General features: G+C 36.1%; 1 long non-coding RNA gene across 1 annotated transcript in view; it reads right to left on the bottom strand.

Moving 5' to 3' along the window:
* Positions 1–3,844: 3,844 nt before the first annotated feature.
* Positions 3,845–27,454, bottom strand: part of LOC110146484 (uncharacterized) — a 36,916-nt gene continuing 13,306 nt past the window's right edge. Inside the window, exons 2-3 of the long non-coding RNA XR_002316569.2 lie at positions 24,425–24,554; positions 3,845–3,927 (exon numbers count right to left, since the gene is read on the bottom strand). This is a non-coding gene — a long non-coding RNA (uncharacterized lncRNA). The remainder of the gene's footprint in view (positions 3,928–24,424; positions 24,555–27,454) is intronic.

The raw sequence follows: 27,454 nt of genomic DNA, 5'->3' as shown, positions 1-27,454 counted from the left end.
ATTGATGCTTTTGAACTGTGGTGTTGGAGAAGACTCTTGAGAATCCCTTGGACTGCAAGGAGATCCAACCAGTCCATCCTGAAGGAGATAAGTCCCGGGTGTTCATTGGAAGGACTGATGCTGAAGCTGAAACTCCAATACTTTGGCCACCTGATGCAAAGTACTGACTCATTAGAAGACCCTGATGCTGGGAAAGATTGAAGGCAGGAGGAGAAGGGGATGACAGAGGATGAGATGGTTGAATAGCATCACCAACTCAATGGACATGAGCTTCAGTATACTTCGGGAGCTGGTGATGGACAGGGAAGCCTGCCATGCTGCAGTCCATGGGGTCGCAAATAGTTGGACACGATTGAGAGACTGAACTGAACTGAAGTCCCATAATGAACAATGACCTCCTCTTTTTCCTTTTCTTCAGAGTATTGTAGTTTAACACACTAGTTCCCAAACATTTGGAAACTGAAAGTTGCTCAGTCGCGTCTGACTCTTTGCAACCCCAGGGACTGTAGTTCATGGAATTCTCGAGGCCAGAATACTGGAGTGGGTAGCCTATCCCTTCTCCAGTGGCTCTTCCCAATCCAGGAATCAAACTAGGGTCTCCTGCATTGCAGCTGGATTTTTTACAGCTGAGCGACCGCGGAAGCCCCATTTGGAACTTGATTTAGACGAAAATAGTACTCTGTTGCATGTGTGGTTAGCTGAAGATGGGAACTTTTCCTGAATACTAGCTTCATCCATGTAAGACAAGCCAGTCTCCACAATAACTCAGAGTCAACAAAGTCCAGGTTCCCTAGGCCTTTCCTCCTTTCTCTTTTCCCAGATATGTTCTTTGTTTCCTGCTTGAATTATTTCCCAAGCCACTTTTCTCTATTTTATCCCAAGTTAATTTTTATTTCCCACCTTCTCTCTTGTTCTGACCCTACTACATTTCATTCTCCTAGTTTTATCCTGGTTCCTTTGTCAGGAACACAGACTGGCTCCAATTACAGAAACCTTATATTTACTCTTTTAAGATTCATATTTGAAATCAAGCTCCTTCACAGATAAGTACATTTTTTGTAAATGGACTACTGCTATTCAAAGAAACACTTACTGACATTAGAAATAAGATTATTGGTTCTGGTTTCAGATAATCAAGAAAGTAAAAATCTTGCCCTATTGACAAAAAGATCTGCTGGATTTTTCCCCTTTGCTTACTTGATGGTTTATAACTTTTTAAAGGTAAGTTTTTAAAGCCAGAAAAGTTTAAAGCTATCCTCAAATGAGCTTCTACCCACCTCGTGTCATTTTGTTTATCATTCTCTACAAAGTACTGGTAATTGTTTACTTGTTTCTTTAAAAAACAGATTATTCAGATTATTTTGAAGGACATAACATTCAAGAAATGCTGTAATTTCTACTGTTTTAATGTACAAATTAAAACTTTAAAATTTTCTGATTTAATACCAGAATACCCTACATATAATCACAATATTTCTCTCTACATTTTAGGCAATGTAAATGTCACACATCTATCAGTTCTTTAAGTTTGAAATGCTATAAAAATATGAAACACTCACTTATCAGAACATGAATTCTTTGGTCCTTCAGTTTGTAGGTGCTCTTTTAATGTGCAAATATGTGGGAGATTATTCTGCAGCTCTCTCCCATCTCAGAGGAGTTGGGAATTCCAGACACTTTGTTAGCATTCTTTAGATTTTATATATTAAGCTAATGCTTAATTTGCATTAATTTTGTTGAATAAATTCATTCTGTCCTATGTTAAGTAAAGAGGCAGTGTGTTCATTTTAGTTTTTGTTGTCACTTGCAAGAGCAAAAAATAATATGATCAAAAAATACATGAGAATTTAGTACAGATTTCATGACTGATCCAATTAAATATATTCTTCAGTTCCTAAATATCCTTACTTACTTTGAAGTACCAAGTATTTAGATGTACTTAAATACCACATATTTCCAAAATTATTTTTGAAAAAATTAAAAACAGAAAAGTACAAGTATTATAGACAATTACATGCTGAAAGTAATAAACACTAGCATTTTATTATTTGCTTCATAAGTATTAATAAAAGCAAAATTATAAGTATATTTAACATTTCCATTTCCAAAAAACAGAAAAAATGTCCATTGTCCATCATTCCCATTTCACTCTTAATTATTATGAATCTGATATTTATTCCATCAGTTCTTATTTTATATTTTAGCATATATATGTGCATCAATGAATATAATACAATTTGTAGCTCTTTCAAAAATTGTATATAAATGGCATATTATTCAATCACTCTGCTACTGGCTTTTAAAAAATTTATTGTGCCAAAAAATAGACCTATTTTATTCAGTTTATTAGTGTACACTCTTCCATTCTGCTAATCTTCTATATTTTAAAACCTGTTTCCATACTGACGGCATCTTTTTGCTGTTATAAAAAGGTTTTCAGTGAACAATTTCATATCTGTCTGTTTATGACCTTGTTAGAGGGTAGACATCATGACAGTTGTTGGGTTATAGGGTATGGATATTTTCAACATGACTAGATTCCCTCAAAGTGTTGAACAAAGTGATTACACCAATGCACACTTCCACAATCTATGAATGAAGTTTCAGTTTCCTCATTTATTAGTGAATGTATAATCATAGTAGATGTAAAACATTAGCATAATGAGTGAGAGATTTTCTTATAACATTAATTGCACTGTTTCTGATACTCAGACTTTCTCTTTTGTGACTTTCCTATACATATTTTTATAGCATCTTTTGTTCTCTTATTTATCTGCATGAGAGCCTTATATATTTTAGATTTAAATAATATATTTACTATGTTGCAAATATCTTTTATTTGTTTATCTTTTAATTTTGATTATATATATAAAATGTCTTAATTATTAAAAATGTTAATTATAATGTCTCCTCTGATTGACCAAGAAGTATATCAATAATTTGTGTTCCAGTTCTCCTTGACTTACAGCTCTAATTAAATATTCAAGCTGAGAAGTAATATTTAACTTTTAAGAAAAACATATTTGGAAAACTGACCTCCTTGGGAATATATCATAATTATTATGTTTCCTTGATCAATGACATCAATGAGCTTTGAATTCTTAAAATATATATGGAACTATATGGTACTGATTCAGGATTAGATTCCCAAAGTTGTACATTTTGGCATTGAAAGCAGTCTTAGAGATCAACTTTTTCTTGCTTTACACAAGCTGGAACTAAAATCAAGAAAATGTAATGGCCAAAAACCCAGTATCTATGGGGACATTCAGCCAAAATCAATGCCTATTTATTACTAGTTTGGGGTAGTTTCCCTGAACCACAAAGCAACTCCAAGAGCAAACAGATATATTTCACGTTTCAGAATTAAAGTAATTGGTATTCTTAACTAGCATGTTTCCTTTCCTTCCATAAATGAGTAACATTTGACAGTCATTTCTCATATTTCAAGATAACACCAACTTTCTTTGTAATAGGGGAAGGTAAGAACATGATTCAGTTAGGTTCTTTTAAACAAGTGAGGGGGCACACGCACCACATACATTGCTCTTCCTGGTGACTCCACTCAGCAGGTGGCAGGGACTGGAAATTAATCTAACTTGCAGAAGTTTTACCAATTCCAGCTCCTAGAAAATTGTTTTCACATTTAGAGAAATTCTCTAGTAAGGCTGAACTAATCCCAGGTTTCCATGTGCCAAAGTTAAGTTTTAAACATTGTTCACAATATAGAGACTGTTGACCAGAGTAATTACAGTGTAATTATGTTTGTTGTGTGTTTCCAAGTTCCTATAACAGGAAAAGCAGTAAACATTGCAGATGCCTAACTACTTACTTTGACCTTTAGTGCATCAATACCAATCATTTTCATTTGCTCCAGCAATCAGGTAAACCCTTCAGTTTCGTTGTTGCTTTTCAAGCAGAAAGAACCTGTGGTTGGCAAAGGGATTAAACAAATACAACTAAGAATACACCTTTGGATCAGTGTGCAGCTATTTTAAAGGATAGCTGAAATGCTCTCAAACATAACCTGAGCTTTCTATTTCCTGAGTTGTTTGTAAGTAGGCATCCTTTCATCTTTTTGTGATAGTTCACCATTTATTTACATCTTTTAATAGCACATTTTGTAGTTCTGACATCAAGGACTATATGTTCTTTCCAGTTTGTTCAGTTTGGGATCAAAATAAAACTAGAGGGTATTAGAGGCAGGAAAAAAATTTAGTATTTTAATACTGTAGTAGCGTACATAGGAAGGAAATCTACACCGCAAGCAAGTATACATATGTGATTCCTACGGCATAAAGCATGCTGAGTCTTAGAGGTCAGTTTGTGCCCCCCATAATATTCTCCAGTTGCCATGGCAATTACTTGTTTTCATTGGGTAAGTGAGCGAATGGCCACATCTGTTCTTGCTGAGCTCTCTTTTCCCCCCACATAGCACAGAGCATAGGGAATAGATTCACTTCTTAGTGCTCAAAGATTTACATGCATAACTGTCTCCACATCAAGGGGAGACTGTAAATCTTAGGTCAGAAAGTCACACTTGTCCTCGAGTCCCTCCTTTTTTTCTGCTCAAAAGTTCTTCTGTTCTTATATAAACACAACTAAATATGTATGTATTCAATGGAAAAGGAGACGTAACATTCCCCTGAGGCAATAAAGAAATGTATATATATATTGAAGAAACTTTTCCACAGGCATGATGATACCCTACAATTCAAAACAATAGTTTCTTTGGGATAAATTTGCATCTTTTTTTCTTTTTTAAGCAAATATTTCTCTACTTTTTTGTAAGTTCCATTGCCTTTGTTTTATTTTCTTAAATTAATTTATTTTAATTGGAGGCTAATTACTTTACAATATTGTAGTGGTTTTGGCCATACATTGACATGAATCAGCCATGGGTGTACATGTGTTCCTCATCCTGAACCCCCTCTTCCACCTCCCTCCCCATCCCATCCCTCAGGGTCATCCCAGCACACCAGCCCAGAGCATCCTGTTTCATGCATTGAACCTGGGCTGGCAATCTGTTTCACATATGATAATACACATGTTTCAATGCTATTCTCTCAAATCACCCCACCCTTGCCTTCTCCCACAGAGTCCAAAAGACTGTTCTTTACATCTGTGTCTCTTTTGCTATCTCACATATAGGGTCATTGTTACCATCTTTCCATATATATGCATTAATATACTGTGTTGGTGTTTTTTCTTTCTGACTTACTTCAGTCTGTATAATAGGCTCCAGTTTCATCCACCTCATTAGAACTGATTCAAATGCATTCTTTTTAATGGCTGAGTAATATTCCATTGTATATATGTACCAGAGGCTTTCTTATCCATTTGTCTGTTGATGGGCATCTAGGTTGTTTCCATGTCCTGGCTATTGTAAACAGTGCTGCGATGAACATTGGGGTGCATGTGTCTCTTTCAGATCTGGTTTCCTCGGTGTGTATGCCCAGCAGTGGGATTGCTGGGTCGTATGGCAGTTCCACTTCCAGTTTTTAAGGAATCTCCACACTGTTTTCCATAGTGGCTGTACTAGTTTGCATTCCCACCAACAGTGTAAGAGGGTTCCCTTTTCTCCGCACCCTCTCCATCATTTATTGTTTGTAGACCTTTTGATAGCAGCCATTCTGACTGGCATGAGATGGTACCTCATTGTGGTTTTGATTTGCATTTCTCTGATAATGAGTGAGGCTGAGCATCTTTTCATGTGGTTGTTAGCCATCTGTATGTCTTCTTTGGAGAAATGTCTGTTTAGTTCTTCAGCCCATTTTTCAATTGGGTCATTTATTTTTTTGGAATTGAGCTGCAGGAGCTGCTTGTGTATTTTTGAGATTAATTCTTTGTAAGCAAATATTTCTTAGTTGATAAAGTCTTTAGGTAAGTATTTTGATATCTTAATTCTGATGCCAGTTAGGACTAGAAGAAATTTTTGCACCTTAATAAATTTGTACCAACATCACTGAAATAAATAGCAGTTGAATTGAGTCCATTCTTTTCCATTTCCTGCACCCCCAGAGACAGAGATGGGATAACAGTGATGTTAGAGATATTTACACCAACATTCAACTCACTGATATTGAGAGTCATGAAAGAGATAATTTCTGGTATTTCTCTTATGCCTTTTTTTTTAATCCAAGGATCACAAGATACCATCTGAGAGAAGAGTTAGCACAGAGCTTCTTGTATTTCCTACAGTTATCAAGTACTTTTCTAAGGCTAAAGTCTCGTATTTGTATTCTTCTAAATTTGTAGAAACTACTCTGTAATTTTGCTAGATTTCTCCTAGGAGAATTGGGTTCAATCCTCAAGATCTAAGAGGTTTTTCTAAAGATGCTGTTCTGAGTGATCTGAAGTTATCTTAAATTCTGCCAGATAGATTAGAATTTCTTAGGTACAAGAAATCCTACTGGATGACTCTACTCAACTTGAGAGTCAATTGGTTTTCCAGATATTTTCACAGCATGTGAGGCAGAAGGTTTAAGAAACAGAAGAACTGCACTGTGGTAAAAAATTCTGACTGAGAAAAGCTGGCCACTTGTGAAGCTGACCCGAACAGTTAAGTCAAACCTGAGGAGATAAAAGGATAAAGAGGAAAAGTGGGCATTTGAGCACAAAGGCAGATATGAGCTTACTCCATGGTAAGGGAATCCAACAGTGGAGTCCAAACCCAGAGTCAAGATTCAAGCTGTTCATCCACATAGGCAGAACTATACAGAGGCCTATGCATGTGAGGGTTTAATTTCTCTTCCTGAGGAGTTAGAGTAGGTCTGAGTTGGATATGAGGTCGCAATGGCTGAAATGCAGGAATAGACACTGAAATTTCAGGAGCAGACACTGGGTTCTATGTTACTGAGTTATCCACAGCAATCAAGAGAAGGAAGAACAGAAGGGCAAGTTCAAGTCCAGACCTACAACAAGTACTACAGTCCAAGGATGACTGCTGAATCCTGTCTGGTGCAATGCCCGAGCATGGGCTTGAGACAAGAGATCATGGATCGGCGTGCACTGGATTGGTACAGGGAGCAGAGGCAGCTGGAAAGATCAGAGTAGCAAAGGGATCTCTCCCAACAAGGTTACGGTGCCTTTGAGTGGGTCATGCACGCGTGCTCAGTTGCGTCTGACTTGTTGTGACCCCATGGACTGTAGCCCATCAGGTTCTTCTGTCCACGGGATTTTACAGGCAAGAATACTGGAGTGGGTTGCCATTTCCTTATCCAGGGGATTTTCCTGGACCAGGTATCCAGCCCATGTTTCCTGCATTGGCAGGTAGATTCTTTACCACTGAGCAAGCTGGGAAGCCCCTTTGAGTGGGTCAGCCTGATTTAAAAGCACTGTATCCAGCTGGACATATGGAGATCTGAGAAGTCAGGGTAGAGAGTCAAGAGATTCCTGTATTGATCATGGTTTTTATGAAATTTACACATTATAGATACTCATGTTCCTCTGCTGAGTCCGTGGCTAAAAATCTTAGCACTGGCTAATTCAGGGACTTTGTCATTATCATAAAACCAGGCCAAAGAGTTGAAAGTCACAAACAGATTCCTTAAGCCTTTGCTGCTTGTGGGAGTCAGAAGGCATGAAGCTATATGCACTTAACAACTTGCCCATCACTTATCACTACGTGTGTGTGTGTGTGTGTGTGTGTGTGTGTGTGTGTAGTTAGTTGCTCAGTCATGTCTGACTCTGTGATCCCATGGACTGTAGCCTGCCAAGCTCCTCTGTCTATGGGATACCCCAGGCAAGAATACTGGAGTGAGCTGGAATGCTTTCCTCCAAAGGATCTTCCTGACACAGGGATCAAACTCAAGTCTTTTGTGTCTCCTGCATTGGCAGGCAGATTCTTCACTGTGCCTCTTGGGAAGCCCTCTCACTAAGTAGTATTTAAAAATTGTAAGTCAGATTATGGCAACATAATAGATTTCTTCCTTTCATTTTTCAGTCAGCAAATATTATGGAATGCATACTGTGTGTGAGACAGAATCCCGGGTGACATGGCCATGAAGCACAGTGAAATAGTTAAGAGGCCCAGTTCCTCTCTCAAAGGGCTCAGAGCCTTGCAGAGAGACAAATGTTACACCGCTCATTTTGCCAGTCAGGCTGCTGCTGCTCCACTTCTCTAGCCTAGCTCTATTTCTGCCTTTTTCTTTCATCCCTGACCAATTATCCATGCATTTTCTCTCTCTTTCTTGCTTCTTTGGTTATTACTTTCTTTCTTGTCCTTCTCTAGAGGCTCTTCCTCATCTCCACATCTCCTTCCCCTTCTCCTGGTCCCTTACCCTTAGCACTTTCGGTTGGTATCTAGACTCTTAAGAAAATGTGGCAGGATAAAATTTAGAGATTTATATTTGACTTGAGTTTTTAGTTTTCGTTTGACTGAGGGATGACACTGACTGGGTTGATGATGGAGATCAGGGGAAACAGGGTGACTATAATTTAAATATTTATTGTGTAATTAGAGTACCTCCATAAAGTTGTTCTCAAGTCCTATTAGGAGGTAATTCCATGAAGGCAAGGATGGGGTTCCTTTAGTCCATTTGTAGCCTCAGTGCCCTGGCACATAGCAAATACTCAGTATTTGGTGAATGAATGCACACATGAATGAATGAACATTAGATGAATGAATAGTGGAGGATAGGCAGAAAGAAATAGGATTGGACTGCAGGTTCTTGGAGTCACTATTAGGATGGACATGCTTGCATTTATGGCATGGTATAGGAATTGAAACATTAAAAAGCCTTGAGACACTAAATCAAAGTTCTGTCCACTTCACAGATTTTACTGGAGAGGGGCCTAGCTCATCTCCACAGGCCTACAGAAAAATAAAGCCTCTGTGTTTAGTCATCTCATAGGCCTTGGAGTTGGCTGGACCTGGATTCACATGTCATAGCTCTGGAGCAAGTTACCTAATCTTCATCCCAAGTCCCTTTATTTTTAAAACTAGAAAATGATACTTATCTGAGAATGTATCTGTGAGGATTAAAAATGAAGTGGCCAGAATCATTTCATTTCAATGACAAGGAAGGCTTTCTTCTTCTTTATAGCACTTGCTATTCTTCCTGCCCTTCCCCACTGCCTCATCACTCATCATCAGCTAACTTGATTTCCAGTTCAGTCCATATTTCCTTTGTTAATGGAAAAAGTAAACTATTTAAATAAAGGATGACAATTATAGCACATCTGAATTTTAAAGAGAATTCTGGCAAAAAGTGTTCTGGATAAAATGGATAATTTCAAAGACTAAAGCCAGTCAGAGCAAATAACACAAGACAAATAATATGAGCGAACATTTGCAATAAAGAACTGAAAGTCTCAAGTTGTTCTTTCAGAGTACATTTGAGTTTCTTATTAGTCATAATTTTATATTTATACAATCAATGTAAACATGAGGGTTTCAGGAGATTTATTAGCATTAATCCATCTTCACAAATGGTGCTATTTTTTCCCCATTTTCAGACATTTAGAAGGTATTTAAAGCTACAAAAGAAATAAAGCATCTCTTTTGCTTCCACGTTTGATAGATTTTTTTCAGGGAAATCTCTGGGGTTTATTTAAAACAATTCTTTGAGTGAAATTAAATATTAATTACCAAATTATTACATGTTTAGCCATAGATGAATGCATTTTTTGCACACAGATTTATAAACTTTTTAAAAGGCAATAGCTCAATTGTTATACAGCACTGGTAGTTGTCTTTCATATGTATGAACCAGTATAAAATGAACAAGTTTATTCAATAGTACATTCTTACATTTATTTCAGCAGACTAAAAGTATCCCCTTGATTCTTTGGCATATGGATCAAAATATTGTGACAATGACATAGGGAAGGAAATTATTCTATTTAAAATACTGGTAAAAAGAAAGTTACTCTGAAACCAAGCTTTATTAGATATGTCAAATAATTATCCATTTTTAAAAACTATATTTTCCTTTAAAATGCCACCAAGATACAATTAATTCATTGCATGTTCTGCCTAAACAAACCAGTAATAACAACTACAATAAATATTTGAAAGGTAAAATTACAATCAAGATCTCTTTATAAAATTATCTCCATGTTCATCACATCTGTGAGTAAAAACAACCTACTTTCACTTAAAGGTACAACTACTAAACTAACTAGGAGGCTTCCCCGGTGGCTCAGCCTTGAAGAATCCACCTACCAATGCAGGTGACCCAAGAGAGGCAGGTTTGATCCCTGGGTGGGGAAGACCCCCTGGAGAAGGAAACGGCGACCCACTCCAGTATTTCTGCCTGGAGAATCCCGTGGACAGAGGAGCCTGGCAGGCTATATAGTCCATGGGGTCGCAAAGAGTTGGACACAACTTAAAGATTGAGCACGCACATTAATCAAAGGCAATACTTCACTCGAGATTTCAGATTTCCTTTGTTAAGACTCATACCTGAGACTGAAATACCTTTCGATTCAGGGAGAAGCAGGAGTCAGAGAGTGCTTTTGTCTGAGCGCTGGTCCATCCGGGCTTTTCTGTAGGGTGGGAGTTGCAGTGTTCCCAGGCCCGGCCCGCCCAGTAGCTCTCACCACAGTTCACTGTGTGCTTCCTGAGAGTACCTGGGATGTAAAGTGCTTAGTCACTATGTCTACCCTAGCTTTTTTCTTTTCAAATAAAGTCAGGTGTGAGTAAAAAGCTGTTTCTTGAAATTTCTTCAATTTAACTCATTATGTGCCTTCAAAAATGACAAAGCCTATTCTTGTACCTAAAACTGTTCTCTAAGAAGGTACTTTCTCTCCAGCTGTGAAACTGATTGATGTTTCTAAAACCCTTGAGGAACTTCTGCTGGCAGCTAAGTTGTAGTTTCAAAGAAGAAATAGATGTGGCATGTGTCCTTTTGTAAAGAAATATTTCTACCTGAAGGAGCAGCATCACTGCACATGAGGGACTGAAAAATCAATGCAATTAATCAACATCTAAAAATTCATTTTACTAATGCTTAACAATTTTAAATTAATACAAATATTGGTATATTTTTAGACTACTGCAGCATTGCAGACATGGCCCAGCTATGAATGATCAAAATGCTGTAATTCTGAGGAGGTTGTTCACAGCCAGAAAAGTCGTTAAGGGCTTATTTAGTGGGGATTAAAAACGTTGGGATATCTCTATGCATACTTTGGAATATCTGTCTTAGAGGAGGAAAGGAGAAGGAATACAAAGGAGAAGAAAAGTGAATAGGAAAAGTGTTGTTTGCTCAGCGTGTCCAATTCTTTGCTACCCCATCAACTGGAGCCCACCAGGCTCCCCTGTCCATGGAATTCTCCAGGGAGGAATACTGGAGTGGGTAGTCATTCCTTTCTCTATGGTATCTTCCCAAACCAGGGGTGGAACCTGGATCTCCTGCATTGCAGGCAGCTTCTTTATTGTCCAAGCCATCAAAAAAGCCCCAAGATACTAAAACAGCATGATAGTTGACTCCCTTCTCCAAAAGTAACCACTGAGAAGCTAGGCTGGAAAATACCAAATAAAGAAGAAAAGCGTAAAATTCTTCTGGGTAATAGGGGAATTGTTGCAAAACAGTGGGTTTGAGGGAGGTCAATTCTAGACTTTAAGCAGGTCAAGATTGGCAGCCTGGGGTTATTGAGAGAGGGAAGGTAGCAATGCTGGAGCTGGAGCTAGATTTCTGCTGTTGCTTCCTCCCCACTATTGCCTTGGTAGAAAGAATGTCTGTCCACAGCAGAAGTGATACAGAATTCTAGTGCAGGTGTCTGCAGGAGGTAGTTCCCATTAGAGGAATAGTAGAAATTTGGATCATCAGATTAGCTGATGTGCCAAAAGTGGAGACAAGAGGAGACATGGCACATTTGCTGAATTTTTAATTCATGTGGCATGTGAAGCAAACAAGCTGTAATGGAAACCAGAGATGAATCAAATGCAATTGCAGGAAACAAAGACCTTTCAGGGGGAATGACTCCAGCAAATACACCAGAACCAGTGATCTGATGATATGAAGCCAATTTTACCATGAGGGCATTTTGCTAATTTGGGGGAATTGAGGCTATGGACTGAGATTTCTGGCTTCGCAGGACAGAGGGCCTCTGCAGAGAAAGCTGGGTTTTTAGCCAGCATATGGGATGGAGAGAAAGATAGAAAACTGTGAAAGATAGAAAACTGAGTCTCAAAAGAAGACGTTCTTTCTTTTAAACATTTACACAACTTTAAAACACTTCAGTGAAGAAAATGGAAAAGTTATGCCCAAAATCTCTGAAAGGATCATAGTACTCATGTCATTCTGGACTGCTGAGAGGACAAACACCAAATACAGGAGAAGCCCCAGTGAATATAAGCATGAAAAGTGAAAGTGTTAGTTGCAACCCTATGGACTGTAGCCCACTATGTTCCTCTGTCTGTGGGATTCTCCAGTCAAGAATGCAGTGGATTGCCATTCCCTTCTCCAGGGGATGTTTCCAACCCAGGGATCGAACCTAAGTCTCCTGCACTGCAAGTGGATTGTTTACCATCTGAGCCAGCACAGAAGCCCAAACATAAGCATACTATCATTAAAAAGCTTCTGAAGGCCAAGCCCTAACGATACAACAAACCAGATGCCGACCAAGCCTTATTAAAATGTCAACCAAGCAGCCAGCTCCATCTGCCTAGCATAAAAAAGGGAAAATACTCTCAGGATATGATAACATTGTCATAAAGACTCAATAAAATAATATTAGCCAAGAAACAAGACAATTTGACAGGGCTAAGGAGGAATACATAGACAATAATAAAAGAATAAAATGCAGATTAGACAGTGAAGCTATCAAAACCTTAAAACAATTATAACTAACCCATTCAGGAGAAGAAACAAAAAGTTGTAGAAAACACAAGAAAATATTGATACTTGGATTACACAAGGAAAACATATATAACAGAGATTCTAGAATTTAAAATACATTATCTGAAACTAGAACCTTATTTACTACACTTAACATCAAACCAGAAGTAGCATACACCAAGATTAGTAAATTGAAGGACAATAGAAACCCAAACATAAAGCACAAAGTAAAGCCTATCAAACGTGTAATGAGAATCCCAGAAGAAAATAAGAAAAAGAATGGACCAGAAGCAACACTTGAAAAAGTCATAGCTCAACATCTTAAAAATCTTTAGGTATCCCTATGTGAAAGTGAAAGTCAGTTAGTTGTGTCTGATTCTTTGCGACCCCATGGACTATACAGTCCACAGAATTCTCTGGCGTCTCCATAGATGCCAGAATACTAGAGTGGGTAGCCATTCCCTTCTCCAGGGGATCTTCCCAACCCAGGGATCAAATCCAGGTCTCCTGCATTGCAGGTGGATTCTTTACCAGCTGAGCGACCAGGGAAGCCAGGAATCCCTAGAAGGATCTATAGAAAGATAACCTATCCACAGCATGTCACCATAAAACTTCTGGGAACAAAGACAAAGAGAAAGTCCTAAAAGCAGTAGGAGGTGAGAAAAGACACATTACCTTCTAAGGAAGAATATACTAATGATGGAAGCTGGAACACAGTGAAATAACACACAGTTAAGGAACTGAAAAAAAACACTGCCAACCTAGAATTCTTTCCCAGGAAAAACATTCTTCAGTATACCTCCATGAAGGTAAAATAAAGAGGTTTTTAGACAAGCAGAAACTGCAAAAGTATGTTGCCTACAGACTTGCCCGAAAAATATAAAGCAGTTAAAATTCTAGAGATCTGTTATGTAAAAGCTTGGAAGTCATCACTCCTGTCCTTAAAATAAGACAAAAGCTAAGCATATTGAAAACCAAGTACTTTTCTTAGATTCATCAGAGAAATGGGGTCACAAGGCAAACTGCCGCCCTGAAATCTGGAAGGACTCACAGCTGAGACTGGTTTGTCTGGAGTGAAAATTACTAAAGCCACATTCTGGTGGGAATACTTAAATGACAATTTTGATGAATTGTGGGAGGCTAAGGATAGATTAATTTCAGAGTGAGAGACTCTTTGGGGCCCCACATTTCCTGGATTTTTCCTCTAAAAACTCTGCTAAATTCTAATAGTAAAGCAGTGGGGTGAAAATCTCCACATGTTTATGGCAGGAGATGAAGGAAAGCATCCATTTTTAAATGTACCCAGAGCATTCTCTATTAAGATAGACAAATCCACTATTATAGTTGGAAACTTCAACACCTCTTTATTAGGACTTCCAACAGTAAAAAAATCGGTAATGATAGAGTTGAATGAAAGAGCAGCTTCAATCACCTTGTTCTAATTGACATTTATAGAACATTTCATCCAGCAACAGCAGAATACACATTCTCCTCAATCTCAAATGGAATAGACCACATTCTGGGCTATAACACACAGCTTGACAAATTTAATGCAATAGTAATCACTCAAAGTATGTTCATAGACAATGGAGTTAAACTAGAGATCAGAAAAATAACAGAAAACTGCTGAAAAACAAAAATAATGGACAGTAAATAATACTCTCCTAAATAACATGGGGTCAAAGAAGTCTCAAGTGAGATTTTAAAATATTTTTAACTAAAAGTGAAAATAAAACTTATCAATGTGCAGTGTGCAGCAAAAACAAAGTTTACAGGAAAGCTTATAGTATAAAATGTATGTATTGGAGAAGAAACATATCTAAAATTTAAAAATCTAAACTTCTTCCCTAGGATATTAGAGAAAGAAAGCAACTTATGCCAAGGCAAGCAATTTAAGTCAAAAGAAAGAAAAGGAAAAGAAAAAGCAGAAATCAATAAAATTGAAAACAGGAAATCAATAGGCAGAATCAATGAAACCAAAAGTTGGTACTTACAGAGTGAAGTAAGCCAGACAGATAAAGAACATTACAGCATACTAACACACATATATGGAATTTAGAAAGATGGTAATGATAACCCTATATGCAAGACAGAAAAAGAGACACAGATGTACAGAACAGACTTTTGGACTCTGTGGGAGAAGGTGAGGGTGGGATGTTTCGAGAGAACAGCATCGAAACATGTATATTATCTATAGTGAAACAGATCACCAGCCCAGGTTGGATGCATGAGACAAAGTGCTCGGGCCTGGTGCAATGGGAAGACCCAGAGGGATTGGGAAGAGAGGGAGGTGGGAGGGGGGACCGGGATGAGGAATACATGTAAATCCATGGCTGATTTATGTCAATGTATGACAAAAACCACTACAATATTGTAAAGTAATTAGCCTCCAACTAATAAAAATAAATGAAAAAGAAAATATCAATAAAATGTATAAACCTCTAGCTGGACTAACCAAGAAAAAAACCCTTCAGCAGAAGGAAAATGATTCCAAAAAACTATGCGGAAACAGAGGAAGCAGTGAAAAGCAATAAATGGTAAACACAAATGTATACTGACTGCACAAGATGATAATAACAATATGTTGTAGAATTCAAAATACATGTAGAACTGACATGCATGACAACAGCAGGGCAAAAGATGAAAGGCACAAAAGTAGAATTCAACCATTCTAGGATCTAAGCATTATCAGGAAAATGACAAAATTAATCATTTTATTAGATGCATTAGGCCACATATCTGTCCTCTAAAGTAAAGATCTCTAAAATGACCATTAAATAATTCCTCTTGGTAGCAGCTTTAGCAATCACCTCAGCAGTGGGAAGGTAATGGTGAATCCCACACTTGCTTTAAAATATGTCACATCAATGTGATACACACACACACACACACACACACACACACACACACACAGGAAAAAATAGTAAAAGAATGTTTAACCAATTAAAGATGGGGAAATAAAATAATTTAACATATTTTGCTAATTCAAAGAAAACAAGAAGGGATAGAAAAGTAAACATAAAGAGATCAGTCACATATAAAGCCGATTGCAAGGTGACAGACATTGACCCAAGTAAATCAATAATTAAAATAAATGGAAAAAATATTTCAGTACAAGAGTCAAATTCTCAGACTCAGAATTGAAATATAACATAGTAATTAGAAGTAAATTCCATGGCACAAAATGTTTGAACCTCAAGGAATGAGGTTAGAAATAAAAACCTTAATAAGTATATGGGTGTACAGTTACATATTTGACAATATATCAGACAAAACCTAGTGAAAGTAAATAGTGACATAAACAAATCTACAATCATATCAGGAGATTTTATTGTGCCTCTTTCAATAGCTAATAGGACAATATAAGGAGTCATCCCTCTTAAGTCAACTTATATTATACCCAAAAGACAAAGCTTGGAACTCTAGTGAAAAGTTTTCCCAAATGAAGAATGATTATCTGTGTTCTTTCTGGTGTCTATACCTCTGTAATCACAGACCATATCCACTCTCCTCCCTTGGAACCTATTAGGCTTTATAACCTGAGATCTGACCTCCCATACTTATTATCTGACAGGATATCTGATACCCCCAGAGGAAATGTCCTCACAGAATAAAATAACAAGCTATTTGAAAAGAATGATTTGTAAAGAAAAAAGAACACACTGCATAAAAGTCCTTCAGAAATAGAACCATCAGAGCAGACAAAATTTTAAATTAATAAAGTATAGTAAAATATAAATAAGGTATTTTTAATGTGGAGTAAGACAACATTAAAAGAACAAACAGGAAAAAAATGAATTGAAAAATAGAATAGTCATTGTAAAGAACACAATGGCTATAAGATTTGAATCGATACAACTGAGGGAGAAGTTAATAATTGGAAGACCCACTTGAGTAATTACCCAGGAGAAAGAACTAAAAGAGAAAGATAAGAAAATATTAAATATTAAGCTATCTGGGAGATAGAATTAAAGAATAAAAAATACTGATAATAGAGCCTCAAGAAAACCATACAAAACTGAAAGAAGTAATAGAAAAATATTTCTTGGAATTAAAAAAAATGAAAAAATTCATATTGCAAGCATATATGAATTGTTAAAAGTGAGAAATTAATAGAAGAAAACCACCTGGGAATTAAAGAATCTATCAAAGACAACAAGAAACTTCTAAAAGCTTCAGAAAGAAGGAGCATATCAAGAAAGTCATCAGATTAGCAACACGTTTTTCAATGACATCACTGAAAGCCATATGAAGTTGGAACAGTATTTTGAAGACACTGAAAGAAAAAAATTTGAACATAGATGCTTAGACCCAACCAAACTAATTCAAATATTATGTGATTAAAAAAAAATTCACATGAATTCAAAGCATTAGTTTTTCCAAAAAAGGATTTGCATTGAAAATATTTTTGGATATTTTTAAAAATAGCATTTTAAATAATAACATTTTTATTTTTCAGTAACTCTATGAGCTGCTACAAGAAATATGAAGAAATAAAATATGTCAGTGAAGTTTATTTTCTTTAAAATCACAGTGTCAGAGAAAAGAAAATAGATGCACATTATCCCAGAATTAAAATCTAGATCACATCAAATTAAGAAGGAAGGAAGGGGTGTGTGCCAGCAGGATGAGAAAGTGTATACCATCCTATTTGAAATGAGAGATATAGACAGTAGTTGAAGACAATAAGTAGAAATGAGTTTTAAAATAGATACAGAGATATAGATTAAACCAAAATATTAGCATTAGATACAAATATATGAAAAATTAATCTAAATGTAGTTTCTCTAAACTCACATTCAAGACACATTTTCAGATTGGATAAGATATATGTTGTTTACAAGAGAAAGAGCTAAAGAATAAAGACATACAAGACTCGAAACTTTTTAATAAGTGAAAGCATTTTAACAGATAAATAGTCATTGAAACTGGTTTAGGTAAACTACTATCAGAAAAGTGTACTTAAAATCTTCTAGTATTGTGTAAAACAAGTTATAATCTATCTTAGCACGTCCTACTATCTGCCCAGCTTTTTGTGTGGAAATGTTTCTGACATATGACACAGGGAAGTGGAACCAAAACAGTAGGAAGTAGTTAAGAATGAGCAAGAGAAGAAGGTGATCAGAGTTCTGGGAGGCAGAAGTAGCTGGAAATCTGTACGTCATTGTCACAAAGAAGAGGGATCTATGTAGAGAAATGGCTCCAGAAATCTTCATGTTTGCTCAAAGAGTAACCAAGAAGGTGTAAGCTGAATATTTCACAAAGCTCACACAGAGCTGGACATGTGCATCCCAGTCAGTCAAAATAGAGAATCTCTGGAAAATATCCTAAGCATTCAAAAGAGACCCTTGAAAGAGGCATGTATTAGTAGATGGCTAAATTCCAGGAAAAAAGCACTATAAATGCACCAAAAATGTCTTTAAAACAGCTTTCTATTAAAAAATAGAAAATCTCAATACCTATGTCTTCTTAAAAAAATTGAGTTTACAAGTAAAAAGTCTTTCACAAGGAGATTCTGTCCCAAATGGATTCAACAGTAAATTCTGTGAAACATTTCATAAGGAATAATACCATTCTCATACAAAATTTTTCAGAAAATAGAGGAAAGGGGGACACATGCCAACTCATTTAATAAGAAAGCATTGCCCTGATAACAAAACCAGAAAACTGGATTACAAAAAAAAAAAAAAAAAGAAAGAATGTTACAGTCAGTTGCATTGATTTATATCTAAAGGACACTTCCCTGAAACACTTCTGTATAACAGCCTCTTTGTTAAATATCCAGATTTGATGTACTCAGGGCAATGCACCATGTTAGATTATGGATGGGTAAATGGCAGGTGAAAAAGGAAGAATCAACATGACTTTAGGAAATGGTACATATGGAAGCCTGTGGTCAGGAAACTGATAGCTTTAAAATTTCTCTTACCTCTGACATCCATATTTGTAATCCTAAATCAGATTGCTAAGCAATGTACAAATATCTGTCCTGTTGCCTGAACAGCATTTCAAGATTCTTCAGAAAGGAGATCTCGCCTCCAAGGATACTCTTTTGCTTTGCCTTTTATATAGTTTACAATTATGTTTTATTTACCCTTCATTTCAACCAGATTGCTTTTAGTCACCAACATAATAAGCATAGAAATCGGTTAATTTTAAAAATCTCCATTATAATTTTATCTTGAAATATTTATTATAGTTGCTATTGCTAGTATATTTAGGCATGAGAATTCTGTTCCCCATCTGACTAAATATCTGATCATGTTGTTAGACTATTGAAGCATCTGCCTCCAATAAAAGTTTCATACAAAGTACTTATCACAGTTTCTTAAGGATCGAGAAATAGGACTTAATTAACTTGGAAAGAATAGATTGTTTAGTATATTTATGATTGCCTGCTATTATGGCAGAATTTGTTTGAAAATAGTTTTTATTATGATATACAACCTAGTTTAAAATTTGTTCAAGGAGTCCATATAGCTCTCACCTACCTCAGATTATTGAAGAATGCCACAATTATAGATGGACAGCTCAGGTGACAACAATACCTCCTTAAAATCAGGAGTAATAAATCTGACTGTTTTTTTTACAAAGAAATCTGATTATTATTATTTTTTTTAACTCCTTACTTTCTTTTCCTTTGAGGGCTTTCCTTGTGACTCAGACAATAAAGAATCTGCCTGCAATGCCAGAGAGCTGGGTTTGATCCCTTGGTTAGGAAGATCCCTTGGAGAAAGCAGTGACTACCCACTCCAGTATTCTTGCCTGGAGAATTCCATGGACAGAGGAGCCTGGTGGGCTATAGACGATGGGGTTGCAAAGAGTTGGACATGACTGATACTTCATTACTTTGGCCACCTGATGTGAAGAGGTGACTCCTTGGAAAAGACCCTGATTCTGGGCAAGACTGAAGGCAAAAAAAAAAAAAAAAAAGACTGAAGGCAAAAGAAGCAGCAGCAGCAGAGGATAAGATGGTTATATAGCACCACCAACTCAACAGACATGAGTCAGAGCAAACTCCAGCAGACTGTGAAAGACAGGGAAGCCTGGTGTGCTGCAGTCCATGGGGTTGCAAAGAGTCGGACATGACTCTGTGACTAAACAACAACTATCTATAAATAATTAAAGCTCATTGTCTAACAATGAAATATTTTAAAATAAAATATAAATATTCAAACAAATGCTAACTCATGATAATGTAACAGTTCTTATTTTTATCAATGTTTTGTTTTTGCAAAATGGTTTTCAAATGTTATCTACCCAATAAATTGCCTCAGAATGATCATTTCTCTCTGTGTGTATACAGGGAGGGGAGAGGCTGTTAAATCCAGGTTCATGGGCCTCTTTCACAACTAGTGAATTTAAATTTCTGGGGGTGGGACTCAATAATTTACATTTAAGTCTCTTCTCCCAGGGAGATTCTGATTCATATTACCTCTTGTGAGCAACAACTTCAAAGTCTGGGGATATATACATACGTCTTTTCTAAAATGTTCATGCAAATGCAAATGATAAATTGCTATTAACATCATTGTCATAATTAATTTAAAATGATTAATGAATTGGATTTAGTTTTCCTGGTTTAATTATTTGCTAACGACACTAGTTTAATTAATTGTTCATGTCGACAAATATATGATTCCTGTTTTCACAGCTCTTCATAAGCCCACCCGGAAAGCACATCTTTTATCAATGCAAGGCATGGCCCACCTGTCACCATTTCATGTTGCAGTCATGTGCTAATTTGATACTCTTTAAATAGTGCTATATCCATTTCATTTTTCATCCTTTTATTCAGTCTAAACATTTCCGAAGAACTAACATCTAGTAAGCTTTGTCTTGGTATGCACAGACATCAACTCCACTACTGAAAAGGAGTTCCTTTAGTAAGTCTGATGAACGTGCATTTGCCGTGGGAGGGGAGCGGAGAATGTGGGATTATATGTATTTTAACATGCCTCTGGGGAATTCATGCTTTAGAGGACAACCATTTTTTCTCAAGCCTTAGAACCAAAAGGTCTAATTATTTTCCCCCAGGAAACTGAATAGAATAATTCCTTGCTTCTGAGATCCCCAACTTTATTGTTTAGGGAAAGGAAGCACTTTCTTCCATGATTTTGCTTTGTTTTTCTGGCATCTTTCTTTATGGAAAAGAGTAGAAAATTTGAAACATCCTGTCTCTGCTGGGGCATCCTGTTACAAATGCATCTGTGTACTTATTAAACCACGCCTGTTTTGTTTACATCATACAACCAGCCATAGTACAGTCCTTGGACTGTCATAGGTATTTGGTAAATGTATCTTGAATCTCTCAGTTTGGGGTTACTTCTTAGAATATTAGGGCTGTTGCACAGTCATTCTTCTGTACAACCTGCAGGAAAGATATATTTTCCTTGAAACATTTTCCTGCTGAATTTTAAGCATGTAGCAAGTAATTATCTTAACCCGAAAATTTGTTTGTCAAACTACTTACTCATTTTCTTTCCTTTTTATTAATTGCCACAATTTTGGCTCAGAATATCTATCTCACTAAGTGGGTGAGACATTTCCCTCTTATCTCACTGCCATTTTTACCAGGTCAGGAACCAAAGGACAAAGTCAGCAAAGCATTGGGAGCTGAAATGCAGATCTGAGGAAGAGAATTTTAAAGGCATAAATGATTACTGACATGTGAATAAAATGTATCTCCCCCCAAATTTCAGCGAAGTATAACCTCACATATCTGGGAAAGACATCTGGCTTCAAGATGGCATACAAGTATACGAGGGAGACTGAAAACAGATTAAATCTTGATGTATTAAAAATTCCGATCCTGCGTGTGTATTAACATTTTAAAGCAAACCACTATTATAGAAATGGCCTGTAAAATGTACGGAGAAGTAAATGGAACAAAGAAAATGTAATCAGGCCAATAAAAGACAGAAATGTTAAAAATGAGAAGGAAAAAGAGAGTACTGTAAACATGAAACATGAAACAAAATGGCAAGAATAAGTTCAAATAAATTAACAATAACAATAAATAGTGTTTGGCTTAAGAATATTTCTTGTTTGTGTCAGAAATAAAGCTACATTTTATTTACCAGACACATGTCTGAAACAAAGTGACACAGGATGATGGAAAAAAAAAATCTAGCAAGTACTAACATAGAGAAAATAACCTAAGGTACAAAGCATTAAAAGGATCAAGGTAAGGCATCCTTTTTTTCCATAAAAGGAACCCAATGCCTTAAAATAATACAATAGCCATGGTCTTTACAAAATAAACTCATAAAATGCAATGAAATAAATGACTGAAAAAAGTTATATTGAGATTTTAAAATCTCTCTCAGATTAATAACCATGAAGTAAATAAAACTCTAGATGTTTTAGATATTATAAATGAGCTTGACCTAATTGGTAGTTACTCAGATTATTTGCACATGAAATCGATGCCATAGTTTTTTAAACATTCAAGAATTTTAAAAGACGAACGTAATCATGTGCTAGAATCATAATGAGCTTGAAAAATTATTCCAAAAATTGAGAAACAACCAATGAGTTGTATGCATTGATCAAAATGCAACAAATATAAAGGTCTGATGTGTGTGTGCTCAGTCACTCAGACAACAAAATGAAAGCCAAACATCTTGTGCAATAGCAATGTTATAAAATAAACTTGAGAAAAAAGTGGTGGGTCAAAGAGAACATCAAAATGAAATCGTTAACATTTAGATTTAGAATAAATAATGGCTAACTACTTATGTATAAACAGTGTGGGATATTCTAGCCTTGAGACAAAATGTAGAACTTAAATATATTAGAAAATAGAAAAATAAACAATAAGTAAACTGAGAGTTCTCTTTTGATTAGCATGTAGGATGCTTGTGATATAATTTTCCTTCTGTGGTGACACCAACAGCAATAGCCACTTCTTAGTGAAGAACAAACCTGCACAGCTGTGTACGGAGCTGAGGAAAATTCTACAGCTGGAGGTGAACATCTTGCCTGAGTTGAGGCAGGTCAAAAATCAGTCTGCTTGAGATGAATTGCTGTTGTTCTGTTGCTAAGCCGCGTACAACTCTGCAGTCCCATGGACTGCAACACACCAGGCTTTCCTGTCCTTCACTGTCTCCCGGAGTTTTCTCAAACTCATAACCATTGAGTTGGTGATGCCATCCAACCACTTCATCCTCTGTCCTCCTGCCCTCAGTCTTCCTCAGCATCAGGAATGAGGAGGAGTCAACCGGGTTAGGGAAACATATTAAGATCTGGAGCCCTAATTGCCCAAATGAATTGATTAGTCCAGCAATCTTATCAACAAATGCTCTCTCCTCCCAAATTCTACAAAGAAAATAAAAGTGGAAAGGGGGTTCAAAGTGGAGGGACACTGTCTCATGCATTCATGTGATAATTGGATTCTAAGATCCTAACCAAGTTGAATTCCAAGGTAAACTAAATGATTGAAAAGTACAGCTACCCTCTCCCAGGTCAAAAAGTGACTATACTGAAAAGCAGATATGTGAGAGAGGTTAGATGCAGAGAACTCAACTGGAGAAACTAACCTAATCAAAACTAAGGAATAGCATAAGATCAACTTGACTCTTAAGAAGAATTTAAATAATCAATAATAATCTTAGCTACCACAGAAGAAAGACTTTCATAGTCTCTAAGAAAAAAAAAAAAAAACTCTGCAAAATCCTACACTCAGTCTCCATTGTCCTTGTATACACAATGTCTGGAGTAGAACAAAAATTTATGAGATACGCACAGATGCACATTTTCCTTCAATTCTTTAGATATGGTTTCCTTTTGTTCTTTAAACATATATAAAATAGCTCATTTAAAGTTTTTGTCCAGTAAATCCAATGACTTAGTACCCTCAGGGGAAATTTCTATCAATTGAATTTTTTTCCTCCAAGTATGAACCATGCTTTCTCATTTTTCTACATGCTTTATTAATTTCTTTTGAAAACTGGACATTTAAACATTAAAAAGTTTGTCATTGTTGCTGTTTGCTGTTGTCATTGTCTTTTTGTTGTTTGCTTGTTTAGCAGCTTTCCTGGATAAATTCTTTTTGGTCTGTATTCTTTTCAGTGTGTGGCCAGTGAAGTCTGTGCTCAGTTAGCTTAATGGCTAGCTATTGACTGGACAAAGATTTCTTTTAATGCATGAAGCAACAAGTCTTTCAGATCATGAACAAAGTCTTTGTGTGGTTTGGGGGAGGCACTGATTTAATGTTCAGACATGAAGTTTACAAGTCTACCTTAACTTTTATTTCCTATTTGTGCAGAACTTCACATTCAGAGGTGGAGAGCTTAGGGCCCTCTCAGCTCTTTCATAGCTGTTCCCAGAGCCTTTTGCATGCACATGGACTTCCAGATTTCTAGGAATATTTCAGAGCTTTTCAAAGTCATCTACATATATCTCATTCAAAACCTTCCCTTTTAAGATTTTTTATCTGTTTGATGTTTGTGTCAATTTCCATAGCTACCTATGCAGCTGGGACATTAAACAATTATGGCTGATTGTTTCTGACAAATATCTCTAGGGAAAAGGCTCTCTACATTGGGCCAGCTCTGTGTCAGGCCAAAGAAAGATAAGCCTTACTGTTAGGATTGCCCAGAAAACTGCCAGACAGGTTGAATAATGACACTTACCTGGGAATTGGGTTTTAAATGTGATCTCACTCTGTTATTTCACCTTCTAGGCTGTTAAGCTGTTGCTATCAGTAAGCTGGTGGAGCATTGGTTTTCAGATCTACTGTGGGGTTGATGAAGAATCATGAGACTATGAGAAGTAAAAATAGCACAAAGTTCACTGTTATTATCAAGATTCAGCCAATTTTCTTGAATAAACAACATACAGGTTATTGAATGTCTTTGGCTAGTTTCCACATTTCTGAAAATGTTGATTTTGACAATTTTGTATGTTATCACTGCTTTTAAGAAGGAGAAGATTGTTGGAGCTCCTTATTACACCATTCTTGCTGACATCCAGCAAAGAGTTCTTAGAGTTGATACCGAAAAGCATGATCCATAAAATTTTAAAAATGGATAAATTGAGCCTTGTCAAAATTAAATTTTTTGCTCTGTGGAAGACTCTGTTAAGAGGATAATAAAACACATCACACTGTGAGAGAAATATCTGTAAAGCACATACCTGATAAAGGACTTGCATCTAGAACATAAAGAACTCTCAAACTTCAATATTTAAAAAACATCAATCAAATTAGAAAGAGGGCAAAAGACTGGAAATGACATTTTGTCAAAAGAAAATATGAAAATGGAAAATAAGTGCATAAAAATATGTTCAACATCATTAGTCAGTTAAATAAATGCAAATTAAAATCAACTGACTGTCAGAAGAACCAAGTTAAAAATAGTGATAATACCAAATATTGGTGAGAATGTTGAAAACCAAATTGCTCCTACATTTCTAATAGGAATATAAAATATTGCAAGCACTCTGGAAAAGAGTCTCCTAGTTCCCTTTAAAATTAAAAAATGGATTACCATATGATCTAGAAACGGCATATGTATTGTGTACATATGCCAAAGTAATGAAAACTCTTTTCCTTGTAGAAACTTGGACATGAATATTCTTAGCAGCTTTAATACAGCAGTCCCAAACCAGAAACTATCCAAATGTCCTACACCTAATTAATTATTATATGATTAATAAAGTAAGATGCATCTATGTCATAGAATACTACTCAGGAATAACTTGCTATTGAAAGCTGCAATAACTTGCATGAACGTAAAGGACATTATGTTGAGAAAAACATCTAATATCAAAAGGATATATACTGCATGGTTCCATTCATATAACACTCATGAAGTAGCAAACACATGGATGCAAAACAAATTAGTGATTGTTGAAGGTTAAGATGCAGAGGCAGGAGTGAGTGTGGCTGTAAAAAACTTGAAGAGAGAAGTCTTATCATAATGGTTCAATTAAGTATCTTGATTGTTGTAGTGATTACTTATTCATGTGCTAGAACTGCGTAGAGCTATACCCCCTTCCTCCCACACATAAATGAATGTGTGTATAACTGGCGAAATCTGAATAAGCTCTAAGGGGTTGTACCAGTGATAGTGCCGAATTACAAATAAAATATTAGCCAATCAAATCAAGTAATGTGTTAAAAGGACGATGTATTACAAACATAGAGAGGATAATCAGCTATCTATTAAATACTCAGCTTCCTTCTTCCCTAGTAACAAACCCCTCATTTTAATCCAGTGACTAATATAACGAGCCTAAAAATTATATTTCTCTCAATCTTTTGGAGGTTGAATTGATAACAAAATGCAAAGAGAAACTTGGGGTTAGGACTTCTGGGAAACTACCATTACTCAAATCCCTTCCAAGCAACTCCCCACCTCATTTTTCCTGCCTCTAATGAGGACATGATGCTTACATTTCTAGTGGTAATCTTGGGATTACAAGGAAAAACAAGAAGACAGAGATTTCCCCTCTTATATCCTTAAATTGCTGAACCAGTGCCAGCAACTGCTTTACTCTAGACCTGATTATGTCGGGAATATGAGCCCTCATGTGTATAATTCACCATAGCCAGGTCTCTCATACTAGTAGCTGAATGCAATACTTTATGATATACTGACCAAGAAAGCTTATCCATGCATTGAAAAGATGGGTCAAAATGAGAAACTCTATCAAGGTAACTTTCTTTGTTAACAGATTTGAGGAGAAAATTATATAATTGTTTTCATGGATGTTGATTAAGAATTTTATAAAATCTACATACATTCATGGTAACAACTTAAAAAATGAGAAGTAGAAAGTTTCTTAATTCATTAAGTACCACCTGGTAAAAACTGATGCAAAAATCACATTTAATAATGAAATATTGAACACATGCTCAGTAACAGCAGAAAGAACAGAATTTCTTTGACCATTTCTATTATTGATTGTTATACTAAAGAATAAAACTAAAATAGCAAAAGAAAAAAATGGCTCAAAGATTACAAAGATAACATTCTTCCTAGAACATTTAAGAGAATCAACTAATAAACAATGGAATTGATAAAAGAACTCAGCAAGTTGGCTGGATAAAATTCCCCATGCAAAATCAATTTAGTTTTCATCAGTAAAAAACTAAAAATCAAAATATATTATAAGAACAGTTACAATAGTAACAGAAAGTTAAGATCCCTGGTTTAAAAAAAAATGCAAGATGTTTTGGGAGAAAGTAATAAAACTTTATTCAGTAATACATATAGGTATAACTAAAAGGAGAAATATTCTATCTTCATAAATGGCAATATTCAGTATTAGAAAAAATATCAGTTCAGTTCAGTTCAGTTGCTCAGTCATGTCCGACTCTTTGCGACCCCATGAATTGCAGTAAGCCAGGCCTCCCTGTCCATCACCAACTCCCGAAGTTTACTCAAACTCATGCCCATCGAGTCGGTGATGCCATCCAGCCATCTCATTCTCTGTCGTCCCCTTCTCCTCCTGCCCCCAATCCCTCCCAGCATCAGGGTCTTTTCCAATGAGTCAACTCTTCACATGAGGAAAAATATCAGTCCTCTCCAAATCAATCTAGTCATAGAAATGTATATAAAAACAAAGTGAGATTATTTTATGCAAAAGTTTAAAAAAGTATGGTAATAAGTATCAGGAAAAAATGTAGAAAACAGATTCATTCTAAGCTATTTTTAGAG

Source organism: Odocoileus virginianus, chromosome 22 (assembly GCF_023699985.2).
Source record: "Odocoileus virginianus isolate 20LAN1187 ecotype Illinois chromosome 22, Ovbor_1.2, whole genome shotgun sequence".
Taxonomy (NCBI): domain Eukaryota; kingdom Metazoa; phylum Chordata; class Mammalia; order Artiodactyla; family Cervidae; genus Odocoileus; species Odocoileus virginianus.
This window is presented reverse-complemented; position numbering and strand designations above follow the sequence as displayed.